Below are 16,267 nucleotides of genomic sequence, written 5' to 3'. Positions count from 1 at the left end.
TTAGTGTGACAGTTGAGAGAAAGCGTAACGGAGGAACCATAAGCCAAGAGCACAAGGAAGAACCGTGAGAAAGGAGTCACAAACCAGGAGCGCAAAGGAAGAGCATGTGAATGGACCCGTGAGCCCGGACCATGAGCCAGGAGCGGGAGTGAAGAACAGAATTGGAGCTTGGAGCGTGCAATCAAAGCGTCAGTAAGAAGCTCCAATCACCATACAATAGATGAGCCGTGGCCTCGAACAGTGGAACAAAGAGCCACAAGTAGGACAGGAACAGTTTCAGTGCTCGACAATATTTATTTACCAAATATATTGTACAAAGGCTTGACTGTATTGGAAAAGCAAACTGGAGGTTGTGTGGGTGTGCGCACACGACCGCAGCAACTTGAGAGATTTTTGAAAAACTGGCATCACATTAAAACTAAAGCATATGATAATTTGTAGAGCACTTACCCTGGCATAAGGAAGACTTGTTGATGACCTCTGTTACTGTTCTGGAAAAAGAAGAAGGAACAAGCTTATGAAATGCATGGAAAGGAATGAAATACCAAGGCTTTGTTACAGATTTATAGACAGAGAAAATAATCCATCAATTAGAAGACTTTTTGATTTACATTATTATTATAGCTTGATATCTTAGTTTGTTATGTTAAATTATTATTTTAAATTAATATTTTAGTTTGGTATATTTAATTTTTCATAGAATATGGCAGAGCAGAGTATGGCATCACCTCCTCCATTTTTGTCAACACCTGGAGAGCAACCAATACAGTGGAAACAATAGAGGCAATTGTTCATTACTAATATGTTAGCCATTGGAAGCGATAGATAAGGACCTCTTAGGCAACAAGCTATTCTTCTTCATCATTTTGGAGTAGAGGGAAGGAGAGCTTATGAAGAATTTCCTGAGGTATCGTTAGACATGGGAGAAAGTCAACCCAACAATATTTTTGAAATGTCCATGCAAATGTTGGACTCACAATCTATAAAAAAATCTATTTAGTTTCAGAATGTCATAAATTCTTTTCAAGAGAGCAAAGGATAGATATGATAGCATCCTATGTCACTGCATTAAGAGGATTAGCATCATAGTGTCGTTTTTAGGCTGACTTTCTCATAAGGGAATAGATAGTGAGATGCATTAATAGTAAGGAAATTAAGAGAATTTGTTGATATAGGATCCTATTCTAGATGAGGCTATCCAAATTGCTAAAATGAGGCTATCCAAATTACTAAAGGATTGGAAAAAACAGCAATGTGGTTACAAGAAATGGACAGCAATGATTACCAAAAGGAAAGACCAGTGAGTGAAATACAGGCAGTATATGATAAGAAAAAAGAAAGCGGAAAAGGAAGTGATGTGAAGAGGAAAGTAAAAGAATTCAAGACTAAAACTGAGGGGGCCAGAAGACAGAAGATTACAGGTTGGAGAGAAAATTGTTGCTGGGGAATTAATCATTAAACATTTTATGTGTGGGGTTAGCCTTTTAGAATAGGGACGGATCACAAACCTTTGATGTATATTTTCAAAGAGGAAGAGATTTGAAAGCGAATTTTACACCTCGTATATAGCGGTGGTTATTGTCGGTAATGGATTGAGTTGGAATTTGTGAAGGGCAGCAAAAATGTGGCGGCAGACTATTTGTTAAGAATGCCAGTGAATGAGGAAGACTGTATTTAGGAAGTACTTGATAGGGAAGAGTGTGGAGTAGTAGGACAGAAGGCGATAATGTTATGTTATGGTTATTTATAAAGCGTAACAATTACCCAGAGATGTCCTGGCGCTGAACCACTAATTCACTGAGAACATTAACAGGGGACCCGGACTAGCGGGTGAAAAGCCAGATTTTCAATCCTCTTCGGAAGGTGAGTAGGTCCAGGGCCTTTCTCAAACTAGGGGGAAGCTCTTTCCAAGCTTTGGCTGCCCAAACCATTGAACCTTTCCCTCCCCATGTTGATTTTTTGACGGGTCGCATAGTCACCAGCTTGGCACCCCCGGAGCGCAGGGTTCTTCTGGGTATATACCACAGCAATTTCCGTTTCAGGAAATCTGGACATATTCCGTGGAGTGCCTTGAACACGGTATTGAGAGATTTGAAAAGCACTTGATTCTTAACTGGCAGCCAGTGCAGTTTACTCAATTCCTTAGAGATGGGGGCGTATTTGGGAGTGCCCATAATCAGCCTTGCAGCTGCATTTTGTAGCAGCCTTAATTTGTTCGCGATACGTTCCTCTATATTTAAATACAGGCTGTAGCAGTACTTGAGTCTGGACATACTAAAAGCAGTGACTACAGTTTGCTGACAGGTAGTGGGCGGAAAGGGTAGTATTTTCTTAATCATTTTGATTAAAAAGTAGACTTAAGATGCTACTGCATTAATTTGATGCCCGAAGTTAAATTTTTGGTCAATGATGACTCCTAGTTTCTTTACCGTCTTAATAGGAGTAGGAAGTGTCCCCATATCTTCAGCCCACCACCTTGGGGTCCAAAAGTTGGGATCATTACCAAACAAGATGACTTCGGTCTTGCCAGAATTCAATTTCAGGCAATTTTGGGACATCCAGCTCCCGATTGCTGCCATACAATCGTGGAACCTGTCCTCAATTCCTGTTGTCAGACCAGGTCATAGAGCCACCACAATTTGCGTGTCATCAGTGTACGAAGTCTGGCTAAAACCAAATGACCTGATCAGATTAGCCAGCGACGAGACATACACATTAAAAAGAGTGGGGCTGAGGGAGGATCCCTGATATACTCCACATGGCAGCGAGAAAGGCTTAGAATTAAAATTACCCAGTACCACCGTTTGAGATCGGTCCGATAAAAAAGATCTAAAAGATTGGAAGCCTTGTCCTGAATACCGAAGCCTGACAAACGTTCCCTCAAAACATCGTGATGGACCGTATCGAAGGCTGTGGGCAGGTCCAGCATAATCAGCGCTGCTTTACCTCCCCTGTCCACCGCCTCCCTTATCTCCTCCATAGACTTTATCAGGGCGGATTCTTTGCTGTGCCCTTTTCTGAACCCAAACTGAGTTGGGTCCAGGGCGTTGGTTCCTGCTAGAAAAGTGCTGAGCTGTGAGTTCATGTTTTCTCAACCAGTTTTGCTGGTAATAGAAGGCGGGATATGGGTCGGAAATGATTAGGTTCCTTTAGGTCCAGGTTAGGCTTTTTCAATAAAGGCAATATCGATGCCAGTTTCCAAGGACTAGGGAAGTGGCCGACTTCAAACATTGTATTGAGCAGTGGGATAAGGACTAAGGCCACCAGCACCTGTGCTTGTTTAATTATTGAGACAGGGCAGGGGTCATAAGGGGAGCCTGATCGGGCGGAGAGGAGCAACTTCTCGGTGTCTGAAGTGGACAATGGCCCGGAATTATTGAAGACAGTTGGGGAGTTTGAGGTTGTCTGCCTGTCCTCCAACCGCACCCCTCCTATCTCTAGATTCAAAGAATATGGCTTTCTCTTTGATCAGAAAGAACTTGGCGATATTGTCGCAAAGTTCCTGGCTTGCCTTAACTTTTGTCATGGATGTGTAGGCCAGACTTGAGACAGTTTAAAAAAGCTATTTAGTAGAATTGTTAGCAGAATTGATTTGCTTTGCTTCAAATAAGAGTTGTTTGTAAATAGCCAGACTTTATATATACTTCTTTTTCTCCTCTTCCCTATAGTCATTACTCCAGCTTCGCTCAAGAAGTTTGCAGGACAGTTTTTGTCTCTGCAAATCTTCTGAATACCAAGGGGCTGTGGGGTGGGTCCTGCTAGGGCGTAGTGTTTTAGTTGGAGCTAGTGTGTTACAGGCGGACTCCACCCATGACGTATACTGAGTATACGACATGGGTGGAGTCAGCCTGTAACACAGGTGGGCTGGGAACATGGCAGCCGTCAGTGGTTGCTGAGCGGTTGTGGATCTCCCGTCCACCCATGTCGGCAGGAGCGGCGTAAGGACAAGCGCTTGTATTATTTGAAACTACCATGTGACTAACATATTCCAGGAATTAAGTCTGAGTCCCCCCTTACTTACGACTTTGTTGCTCCTGGATCTCTTGGGTGTCTTTCTCCCGGTCTGCGAATCAGCTGCTGCCGGAGTATTTTTCCGCTCGCAGCTTTGTTTCATTACTTTGAGGCCATTTCTTTCTCTGCCGTGTTTCGGTAATCACCCATGATATTCCCCGTGCTTGCGGCTTAATTTTCCTGGGTCCCACTGTCAGGCACTTTGTTGGCCCCCCTGGCTGGGCGGACACTGCGGTCGAGATTGCAGCGGTTGCTCCTGTAGTTGCCGAGCCGCCTTCGCGAGGCGGGTTCTGGGCGGAGGCAGCGTTGCGGCTTGTGAGGGGACGCCGGGCAGCGGCCTGGATTGGATTCCCCGGCACTGGAAACCCTCTTACGATCTCGGCGCCTACAAGATGGATAGACAGTGATAGCTTTGTGATAGGAGATGAAAACCTCCCACCGATGCAACCGGTAAGGAGGAAAAAGAAGGGGGCGTGGGCGCTGAGAGGGAATGGTAGTGTTACCATGAGTGCTGCCACTAGTAAGGTTGGTGATGTTAACCCTGGGGCTTCCACTCCATCACAGGCAGAGAGTCCTTTAGAACCCCTAGAAATTTCACAAACCAACGGTGCAACTTATTCTCCACAAATAGAACTGTGAATAGATATAATCTCCGGAGTAAAAATATTTGGGGGCAAGAGCTGTCTCCTGCAGAGAGTATCCAAGGAGACATTATTTTCGAAAGTGATACAAGTGGAGAAAGTGATCCCTGCGGAGGGGTGCAAACCTGTTAGAGTAAACAGCAAAAAACAGCTTAAACATGTCAGCGCAGTGAGTTCCCGCGTTACTCCCTCCCTTCACACCTATTTCAAGGTACAATCTCAAGCCCAAAAAGTTCAAAATACACAGGCAAACCCAGATACTGCGAAGCTGGATACAAGACCCCCTGAAAAAATGAGTGCCAGAAGAGAGTTGGAGGCCACAGAGCACAGTGAAAGTTCGATACCCTTGGAAAATAGCTTTTCCGTTCTAGCAGGGCTGGAAAATGGTGAGGTCATGCCACAAAACGAACAAAATTTGGGAGCAGTGCAGAAGTCTTCCAATACTAAAATTGCAACAGTCACTATTAGCACCTCTCTCTCTCCAGACATCCCTAAGAGCTCTAACGTCATGCCCGACGGCCCGCTAACCAAGTCTCTAGACCAAGGGGGTGGTCTCCCAGAGCAAGAAACAGGGTCCACAACTAAAACAGAGAATCTGCTCTTAAATCTGATTACAGAGATGAGAGAAAAATGTACGATATCTGAAACTAATCAACTAAAGATTCAGGGGACTTGCGAGACTTTGGAAATTAAAATAAATGATGTTATGGGTCCAGTTGAGGCAATTGAAGCGACAGTGGAGAGTCTTTCAAAGCAAGTGGCAGAAAACACGGGGGATATTAAGAGATTAAAATTGAAGGATAAACTCTTAGCTGATAAACTGGAGAGTCTGGAGAATAATGCTAGGAGAAATAATATTAGGATTTTGAATATTCCAGAGGACCTAGAAGGGGGACATATAAGGTTCTTTATAGTAGATCTCCTAAGCGATATCCACCCCGAAATCGAGAAATCGACCCAACAAGATGATATCCAGAGAGTCCACCGTGACCCTTTTATCAGAGGGCTGAGAAAGAAAACGCCAAGGAAAATATTAGTGAACTTTAAAACATATTCCGTAAAAGAAGCTGTCCTCTCACAGGGTTTGAAAAGGGGGGACTACAATAAGGCAAACTGGCCCTTTCGTTTTAGATCGGATATTTCACGTACCACTCAGGATAGGCAATAGGAATTGGGAAAGCAGATAGAGGAGTTAAAGAGCCTTGGGGCCACCGCTAAACTCCAGTTCCCTGCCTCCCTGAAGGTTATGTGGAAGAACAAAATGTTTCAATTCAAAGATTCGGAAGAAGTTGGCTCCTGGATATTGCAGGTCAAAAGCTCGTTAAACTAAGGCACAAGTTTTAAATGTAATATTCCTGTTCGACTTGAGGGGGAGAGAGTCCAAAGGAGAGAGGTGTCCAGTACGCCTCTAGAGAAGAGGGAGGATTCCCTATGGAGGGAAGGTGGGGGAGATTTTGAGGGTATGCACTAGAACTTAAATAACGTAAAAGAAAAAAAATACTTGCTTCACTGGGTGGGGGTGCATTTTGGAAAACAAAAAAAAACCTCCTCATTTTCAAAAGTGGCCCCAGAAAATATGAGATGCTATGGCCAATGAGCCCATTCACAGAAGTGTTTTCTGTTCTTTGCAAACCATGCATAGCTCTCAAGGGTTAAGGATTTTATCCTGGAATGTGAATGGGCTCAGGTTCCCTGTTAGAAGAAGAACATTTTTAGAATATCTGCGCCTTACTAACCATGATATTATCTTTATTCAAGAATCACACCTTCTAAAAGACGAGTGGGCAGAAATACTTAAAAATCATAAATGGATTGAACACTGTTTCTTTTCAACACAAACGGTCCCGACAAAAGCTGTAGCTATTATTTTTAGGAAGAGCAATTGGGTAACCATTGGAAAAGTTGCGGCAGATCCCCATGGCAGATGGGTAGTTGTCAGGGCAAAGATTAGAGCCACTTGGGTAACTTTTGCTAGCTATTATGGCCCGAACACTGACGATCCGTCCCATCTTCAATCTCTGCTTCTCCAATTGGTCGATACAAACGATCAAATTATAATAGGAGGAGATTTTAGTTTAGTATTAAATCGCGTCCACGAGAGCTGCAGGGGTAACCCCCAAAACCCGCAAAACACTTAAACATCTAATGACAGAGGGGGGTCTCAAAGACATATGGAGTGAATAAGGGCATGTGTCAGGGCCGGTAGCGGGGAAATACACCTATCATAACAAGAAATATGGTCACCAATCAAGAATTGATTATTTTCTGGTGTACCGTATTACCTGTAGAGATACGAATAAAATCATTCATTTACCAGAGCACTTATCTGACCACTCTGCCATCTCATTAGAAATTACAATATCACAGCATGCCACCCCTCACAGATGGACTTTGAATCGGGTTATACTCCTTGAACCCTCAATTATTGACATGTTAAAAAAAGCCACGACAGAGTTTTTTGTATTCAATAAAAGCTCGGCACCTCTCACCATTGTTTGCGATTCATATCATGCCTTTTTAAGGGGACTACTAATCTCCCAATCTGTCCTATATAATAAAAAATCAAGAGAAGAAATTGGAAAAATAGAAGCCAAAATCGCTCAAAAATCTTTAATAGTGGAACAAATACCAACTGACCTGGCTAGTCTGCAACAATTATCTCTGGCTAAAAATGAGCTAATAGATTTCTTAGAGGTAATCAACACAAAAAAATTAGAGGCAAGCAGACTTGCCCACCACGAATATGGTGAGGGTACGGAAAATTTCTGGTATGGAAAATGAAATTGGACCTGGTCATAAATATTGTGAAGAGTTTTAAATGCCCTAACACTGGGAGAGTCCTAGACGAAGACATAGATATTGAAGAAGCTTTTGTCAACTTCGTCTCAGATCTATATTCTGAAGACCTAAGCTCGTCGCAAGAGATGTTGGAAACTTTTTTCCAAAATGTCCACCTTCCCACTGTATCTGCTATAGACAGGGCAAAGCTGAGCCATCAGATCACGATAGGAGAAGTGTCACAAATAATGAAAACATTAAAAAAGGGAAAGCTACAGGCCCGGATGCCATCCCCAATGAATTATATATCGCTCTGTAAGACGAACTGGCACCTTTTCTATGTCAACTTTTTAATTCATTGTTTCAGGAAACGCAGGAAGTACCACCATCATGGAATGAGGCAACTATTACTTTAATTTTGAAGCCAAATAAAAACTCACAAAACTGCGAATCCTATAGGCCCATCTCGCTTTTAAACAGTGACCATAAAATCTATACCCAAATCCTCACTAAAAGACTTGACAAAGTTGCAGGCTTAATAATATACCCCGACCAAAAGGGTTTCGTAAAAGGAAGGCAATTGAAAGAGTTAACACATGACCTAATAGGGGCGATAGATCTGGCAAACGTATATCAGACTTCATTGGCAGTATTAACATTTGACGCTGCCAAGGCCTTTTGATAGGGTCAGGTGGTCCTTTTTAATAGAAGTAATTCACCGCTTCAATTTGGGAGGAAGTTTTGTAGCAGCAGTTAAATCTCTCTATAAAGATCCCTCGGCAAGGGTACTTGTTAATGGGAACTTAACAAAGCAATTTAAAATCTTCCGAGGGACCAGACAAGGCTGACCCCTTTCGCCTCTCCTATTTAATCTCTACATAGAGCACCTGGCCTGTAAATTAAGATCATGTCAAACTATTCCACTTTCATCTGTATGGGTTGGGAGAAAACGGTAGAGCTCTATGCAGATGATCTTATGATCCTGACAGGGGACCTGGAACAAGCTCTTCCAGATATCTGGGTACAGCTAGATAACTTCGGGAAGGTATCCGGCTACTCCATATATCAGCAGAAAACAGAACTGATGTTGTGGAATTCACCCTATAAGAGCACACTCTTAAAATCACAAATAAGATATCTTGGGGTTCAAATAACAAAGGAAATTGACAAGATTCCTCAATTAAATGTTGGGAAAACCTTGAGCAGTGTAAAACAGCAAATGCAGGCATGGCAGAAACTTCCTTTGCCAATTATAGGCATATCTAACCTACTAAAAATGTCGATCTTACCTGGATTTACTTTTTTATTTGACACTATTCCCCTAGAATTTCCTAAAGCCTGGTTTAAGAAAGCACAAGGGCTCTTCTCCTCATTTATTTGGGGAAAGAAGAGCCCTAGAATTTTGCAAAGGAAACTTTGGTGGCATAGCTACACCGGGATCTATATCTCTACTATTGTGCTTTCCATCTCAAAAGCTTTCACCAACTTCTTAATAACTCCCAGACATATTCACCTATTTTTGTAGCCTTAACTAAGCCATATAATCCTCGAGCCGACTCATTTCTTTTAAAATTTGGCCACCCCAACTTCTACAAAAAGGTCAGGTTGAAGATTCTTATTGCTGCTCTTTTAGTCGGGTATCAAGCAAGGACACTATTGGATATACCGTACTACAATCAAGAATCAACAATTTGGGATTCCCCCTGTACCCCGGCATGTTTGCAAGACATTTTTACCTTACCACTACGTAGAGCCGGGATAGTTACATGGGGAGAATGGGAAACAACCTTTACAACGCAACTTTTACAACGCACTACCATTACAACGAAACTTTTACAACGCAAAAACTTTTACAACGCATACCATTAGAACGCATGTTTTTACAACGCAAGTACTTTTACAACGCATACCATTACAACGTAAGTATTGGTAAGTATATAATTATATTTAAAATTTTATTTTGTTTGGGTTTTTTTATGGGGTATTTTTAGGGTTCAGGGTCAGTTTTCAGTTTTTGGGTAAAGGGGTATTTTTAGGGTTCAGGGTCAGTTTTCAGTTTTTGGGTAAAGGGGTATTTTTAGGGTTCAGGGTCAGTTTTCAGTTTTTGGGGTACAGGGGTATTTTTAGGGTTCAGGGTCAGTTTTGGGTTTTTGGGGTACAGGGGTATTTTTAGGGTTCAGGGTCAGTTTTGGGTTTTTGGGGTACAGGGGTATTTTTAGGGTTCAGGGTCAGTTTTGGGTTTTTGGGGTACAGGGGTATTTTTAGGGTTCAGGGTTATTTTGGGGTTTTTGGGGTACAGGGGTACAGGGTAAAAAAAAATTAAATTAATTTAATTAAATTAAATTAAATTATATTAATTACAATTAATTTAAAATAAAAAAAATATGATATACTTACCAATACTTACGTTGTAATGGTATGCGTTGTAAAGGTACTTGCGTTGTAAAAACAAGCGTTGTAATGGTATGCGTTGTAAAAGTTTTTGCGTTGTAAAAAATTCGTTGTAACGGTATGCGTTGTAAAAGTATGCGTTGTAACGTCATACATCCGGGGAGAATTATTAGTAGAAAAAGACTTAATTGCATGGCAGTGTTTCTATGCTTCAACAAGCAACACTGTCTCAAGATTTAAGTATGTGCAAATCCTTGGCTGGTCAAGATCAATGAGAAATGAACTAGAAGGAAATGGGGAGGTAACAAAATTAATCACCACAAGATCAACACGAAAGGAAGTGGCAGCATGGTATTGGCGACTGATTGAGACCGGAGATAACAAAGCGATCCCATACACAGAGAGCTGGAATAAGGACATGCCGGATGAAGACCTCGACACTCTCAGGCAAGTATCCATGTCTACTCTTTGGTCATGTATGAAAGCTGCCCCATCTTTTTACTGTCCACAAGGCTTACTGGACACCCTTGAAACTCCCCAAAATGGGAAACGGAGGAGCAAGGAAGTGCCCAAAGTGTGGTGACATCAACGCAAACGAGGTACACATGTTTTGGCAATGTCCTTCGATCAAGCTCTTCTGGGATCATGTGAGTAATATTATTTCTGATATTATGGGTAGAACAGTGGGGCTAACCACTTCAACAGTGATTTTTGGGGTATGTGTAAATGAGATGGATAATCAGGTCTTCTCAAGAGACGAGAGAGCACTACTTTTTGTCTTAATTCTCATGGCACGACGGAAAATCTGCATCAAATGGGTTGTACCTATCCCACCCACTAAATCAGAATGGATAAGCTCAGTCCAACGTATCTCAACTCTTGATCGAGCAAGTAAAATGGGTAAAAAAACACGATTTTGGGATCTATGGGATAGATGGTTTACATATTCTGCCTCTACTTAGGCTGGTTTTATACTGTCTTATATTGTCTTTTGTTTCTATCCTTTCTTTATTGTGTTTTTTTAATGGTTGGATGTCTTTTTCTTTCCTGTCCAATAATTACAAATGTGCTCGTTTGGCCGAAAGGACAGAAAATTAGCTAAGGCTAGACGGGAGTGGCCTACATATAAGGAGGAGCCTTGGTTTTTTCTATTGAAAACTGCTGCCGTAAATAAATACCCGGGGGCTTGATTAGCCCTCCTTTCTTTGAGAAGTGACTGGGTATTTTTTTTATTCCTTTCCACTTTTCATAGTGGTTTGCAGTCTTTTGATTAAACTGGCTATATTCTCCAAACCTATGAGCTTTCTTTGTTAAATGAGGACAATTTAAAAAATAAATTAAAAAAATGACGTCTACTGAGTGACCGCCTATTCTGGATCAGATGGTAACCGGCCTACAGAGGCCATGAGTACGTCCTGTAAGTCTGTACTCTTAATTCCTTTCCAGGCTCTGCTTTGAATCTGTATTTTAGGGCCTTTATGTTCCTTATTGTGGGCAGCTAGGAGAATCTCAAATTGAACTCCCACATGGTCAGTCCAAGTCGAACTGCAAGTTCGGGTGATTTGAGAAAATACCATCTAGCGTGTGTCCTGCCAGGTGCGTGGGGCCCGTCACCGGCGGTGTAAGACGCGGAAAGAGGGATGCATGCCCAGAACACGTTTTAAAAGAGTTACGAGTCAACAATGTCCATACACCGTCTAAGGGAACATACCCTATAGTACCAGCCCTACTTAGGATTCTAATATAAAAGAAGCACAGCTACGGAGACGGCTATTTTACCTAAGCAATCCTTAAGAGAATAAAACTACAAGCACTATTTCAATCAAGGACTCTAATCCAACCGAGGCACAGAAGGAGTACTACAAGGTTTGCCCAATTTGAGAAGAGAGAACATAAGGTAAGAAGATCCATTAGAATACATGTTTTTTCCCGAGAAACCTTGGGAGAAATTCGCTATTGATTTATTTAGGACCTGTAGCGAAGTTGGGTTTCTGGAGTAGCCATAGCTTGGTGTTAGTAGATTATCACACTAAGGGGCATATTTACAATAGAAGTGACGGAGCACAGTGTTAGCCTTGTTGGCTTAACGGTGCGCTCCGTAAGTTCTGAAACGCAGGGCTGCACCATATTAACAACAATATGGTGCAGCCCTGCGTTTTCCCCTGTGCTGGCGCTAAAGTTAGCTGCCTAGCACGAATGCAGGCACCCTCCACCATAGTGCAAGGGTGTCTGCATTGCAGGGGAAGATTGTTAAATCGCCACACCTAGAAGTTGCACAATGTCATTTTTCTTTTTAAGATTGTTTATGTGCAGGAAGGGTCTTCCTGCACATAAACAATCAATGGCGTTTTGCTGTTTCCATGTTTGAACAATGCAGCACACATGGGATCAGCAAAAAATAGGAAAAATAAACATTTCTTATTGATGCACCAGGGTAGGACCAAGTTTTCCCTGGTCTTAATTTTGGCGCTGCCCCATGTTTATGCCACCCTTGTAATATGGGGCAGCGCCAAAATCAATAGGTGTTGCGGTGGAATGCTCACCACAACACCCATTGCCCTTCCCTTTCACACTAAGTATAGCGTGAAAGGGTGCCTTATTTACAAGGCAGCGATGCCTTGTAAATAAGGCGAAGCACCTTTTGCCACCACAACGTCGTGAAAAGTGATGTTGTGGTGGCAATAGGGGCTTGTAAATATGGCCCTAAGTTGTTTGTTGTAAAAACGATGAAACAGGTGAATACTGGAGTGATGACATTTCTGGATGAGACGTTCATGGTGGAAGGAATGCCTAAAACTATTGTGTCAGACAATGGAGTGCAATTCATCTCTAGGGAAATTAGTAGTTATTTAGCTAGGATTAGAATTGTTCATGAAAGGGTAGCTCTTTTTAGACCACAGGCTAATGGATTGGTAGAAAGAGTGAATATGTTGATAATGAAGAATATTCAATTATCTTTGACTAACTGTCTTCCTTGGAGGAGAGAGTTGAGAAGAATGCTTTGGGTGCATAGGACTACTCCTAACACTGTAACAGGGTTATCACCTTTTGTATCCTTGTAAGGAAGGAAACTGGGCAGGAAGGAATGTACAATATGGTTGAGTGGTTGGACTGATATGAGGATTGATCGTGATGAGGTAAGAAACAGAGTTGAAGAATCACAAGGGAAATACGTACAGAATTCCAACAGGAAATGTGTACTGTAAAGGAATGTCATGTGGAAAAAGGAGATTGGATTTTAGTGAGAAAAGAAGGTTTTGTACGCGAAGGAGATAGTAAATATTCAGATCCCTGCAAGGTGAAGGAAACTAGAAGGAGTGTAGTAATTTTGGAAGACAGAACAACGTGGATCATGGGAGATCTATGTAAGGTTCGAAGACAAGGGCAATAGTCTTTCGGACATGGAGTGGATGATGATCTATTTGATGTATATGTTGTTGATTGTACTATTAATGGGTGCTTAGTGTTTTTTATTTATAATACCAATGTTGAGGTATGTTTGAGGATGGTTGTTTGTATGTTATATGACAATTGTTCAAATATTATAAAGAGGGAGATGTGTGGTGATCTTAAGGGTGATGGAGCAAGAATTCGCACGTAAAGCGTTTTGCTTATATTCAAGAACCTCGAATAACGTTAATAAAATATAACCAACATGTTTGTCTTACTAATTTCCCATTTATTCTGACATTTTGGGTATCCTAGCGATGCTTGCCTACGTGTTTATTAACCTTAATACACTTGCCACTAAAATGGCCGCTGCTTGGCGGGGTTTTCTTCTGCGCATGCGTTGGTCACAATCACGTGACTTGACGTACTCGCAGTTCTGGTGGGAACTTTTTGCACTTGCGCACTCGACTTAAGATGGCCGCTTTGTGTTCTCACATGCCGAAGCTTGCACTGTCGCTTTCTGCATTTTGTTCGTTTGCACTAATATTAATGCTATAAGTTAGTATAAAGTAAGGGGAGTCATATAGGGATTCCTGGTATACAGTGTATTCATTTATTTTCTGTGTTTTAATTTGTTTTCGCTTACTTTTCATGTATCGAAAATCCGTGGGCATGAGGGATGGGAATACTCCATATTGAACAGCCTTTCTGGGCATGACAGTTTTCCGCCAGTGGATGAACTCTATGGCATTGAACACTTGCCAACCCGAGGTCCCAGCCAAGATGCGCCTGGGAAGATGCACCTTCGCCTAGCAGAAGAAGCTGACATGTACTAAATGTATCATAATTCATAGATGCGCTATTGTTATATTGAGACCTAAGTCATGGGAACCCCAAATTCAATAGGCGGTCCCAACAGATGTAAATTAGGACTTGTGAAAGTAAATTCTGGTTGGTGTGTTGACCTGTCCTACTTGAGGACCAATCGAAATTGGGGATTCTTACACTTGCAACATTTGGGGGTTGGTACACTGACCCGAAAACAGTATAACTAGCCTAGGTTTAGCTAGAGAAATTGTCAGACTTGTCCGAATAGCTGACCTGTCACTGACCCAACGCACTCAATAGGTGACTGATACAGAGGGCTGCGGAGCACTCTATCCATAATTTCCAAAGACCCAAGCGGGGGCTTTAAAACCTTAAAGTGCTGGCGGAGCACTTTGCTGGAAAACTCGATAACCCAATCGGGGTTCTGACTGATAGCTGCAGAGAGGGTGTAGCGCGGGCGTTGCTTCCGAACTGCGGGTGCTGGTCTTTCCTTGGTGGTCCTGTCCTGATCCTAATCTGGTTTTCCTGTCCTGTCCTGGGGTGTCCATTCTGCACCTGCTGGCCTACTGGCGACTGTCCTTCCTTGGGATTTCTCCTGTCCCTAACTGACCCGTGGCCAGGGTTGGTCTTCACACCGTTCTAGGTAAATATAGTGCTGGGAAATCTATTCTGCATCTTTTATTCTTACCCTTGCTTCACACTCCCTATAGCGCCATGAAGCCCACGGGCGTACGAGCGCTTTATAAATTGATTTTAACATTTTAACATTTTAACATTTTAATAAACGTGGTCTTGCATATTGATTTTCCATGCTTTCTTTGCACCGACAAATAAAAGAAAAAGGTCATACATTATAGTTGTTATACTAGCATGTTCCAATTTTTCCCCATCCTTTTAAGTACACTTTTCTATACCGTTCATGATATAGATGTTCCTTTTCCTTACCCTCCTTTAGCAAAGTAAAGAAATCTGCTCTGAAATATTAGCGTGTTCCAGTTTTTACCCTCCCTATAGTCACATGTTACTTTTAGAGTCTCCATAGACTGATAAAATTCTCGTACTGTGCCCACCTTTGAAGGGTTCATATGTTCCTTGTCTTTCCCCGTCCTTTAGTCACTCCACGTCTAGCCTAAATTCCTGAAAGTCTTATTAGCATGTTCCCTGTTTTTACCTTCCTTTCAAATTCTAAATGGTTGGCCTGATTTATTTCCTATATGGATACGTGCTCTTTATAATCTTAGTCATTGACAGTTTATTGGCTGTAAATCTAATGCTTAATGAAACTGACGAATTTTAGATAAAGGTTTTCAAAACTTCCCGAGTTTGTGGTTATTATATGAATACAAATAGAATATATAGCATATGTATTTTGGGTGTCTGCCTTTCTTTTACAGCTAGCTCCCTGATTCATTGTGGTCATTAGGTACCCGTAACAGTGGAATGGTAAGTCGGGTACACTGGAAATAAAATAGGAAGGAACAGGGTTACTGATAGTAGAGTGTAAGGTTACCCGATTAATGAATATGGTAAATTGAATTTTTATGGGCCCAATACGTATATGGTAAAATTATAGTCGGGTGACCTGCGCGCTCTATCAGTAATTTTCTGGTAGCAGAGGTGATGGTTAGGGACTAGTTAAAGGTAGGTAGGACTAGTTAGGATAGGTAGGTAGGTTATTTGCTGATAACGGTGAACATTTTTGCGGCTAAAAGTATCGATCAATCAAATGTACTATTGATGTTTTATTGCTTTGATAATTATGAAATGTTTTAAAATGTTTTTCTTGCTGATATAATGATATATGTTTTAACAAAACTCGTTAGTGATTGTTATATGTTTGTTGGGAATCCCCGGGGAAAGAATGGCGGGTGGTGAGGAGAATCCATCGTGCAGTGAGGTCACTTACTAGAGGAAAATTGGTGCAGGTTAGGCAGAACTGGAAGCACTAATTAGGGTTTTTCTGTATAAATGTATGAATAAATGGTAGCAAAGAGTTCGCTGACAAAACTTCTATTGTGATATAACCTAGTAAGGGTCACACGGAAGGAGTAGCAGGTTCACTAAGCTTGATTGGTAGCAAAGGAGTTCACTAGTGAAACTTTTGGCTTAGTATATATCCCAAAGTGGATGAGTAGCAGGTTCACTAATGCTTGTGTGAAGAGTAGGCAGAAGGGATCTACTCGTAGTATTTGAAAAGTGAATAGAAAAGTTTACTTGCAGTGAAACAA

General features: G+C 41.7%; 1 long non-coding RNA gene across 1 annotated transcript in view; it reads right to left on the bottom strand.

Annotated features, from left to right (window-relative positions):
* The window catches only part of LOC144752037 (uncharacterized), a 287,174-nt gene that overhangs the window by 129,340 nt on the left and 141,567 nt on the right, over positions 1–16,267 (bottom strand). The window contains exon 2 of the long non-coding RNA XR_013594011.1: positions 451–491. This is a non-coding gene — a long non-coding RNA (uncharacterized LOC144752037). The remainder of the gene's footprint in view (positions 1–450; positions 492–16,267) is intronic.

Source organism: Lissotriton helveticus, chromosome 4_2, assembly GCF_964261635.1.
Source record: "Lissotriton helveticus chromosome 4_2, aLisHel1.1, whole genome shotgun sequence".
In the NCBI taxonomy this organism is placed as follows: Eukaryota; Metazoa; Chordata; class Amphibia; order Caudata; family Salamandridae; genus Lissotriton; species Lissotriton helveticus.
This window is presented reverse-complemented; position numbering and strand designations above follow the sequence as displayed.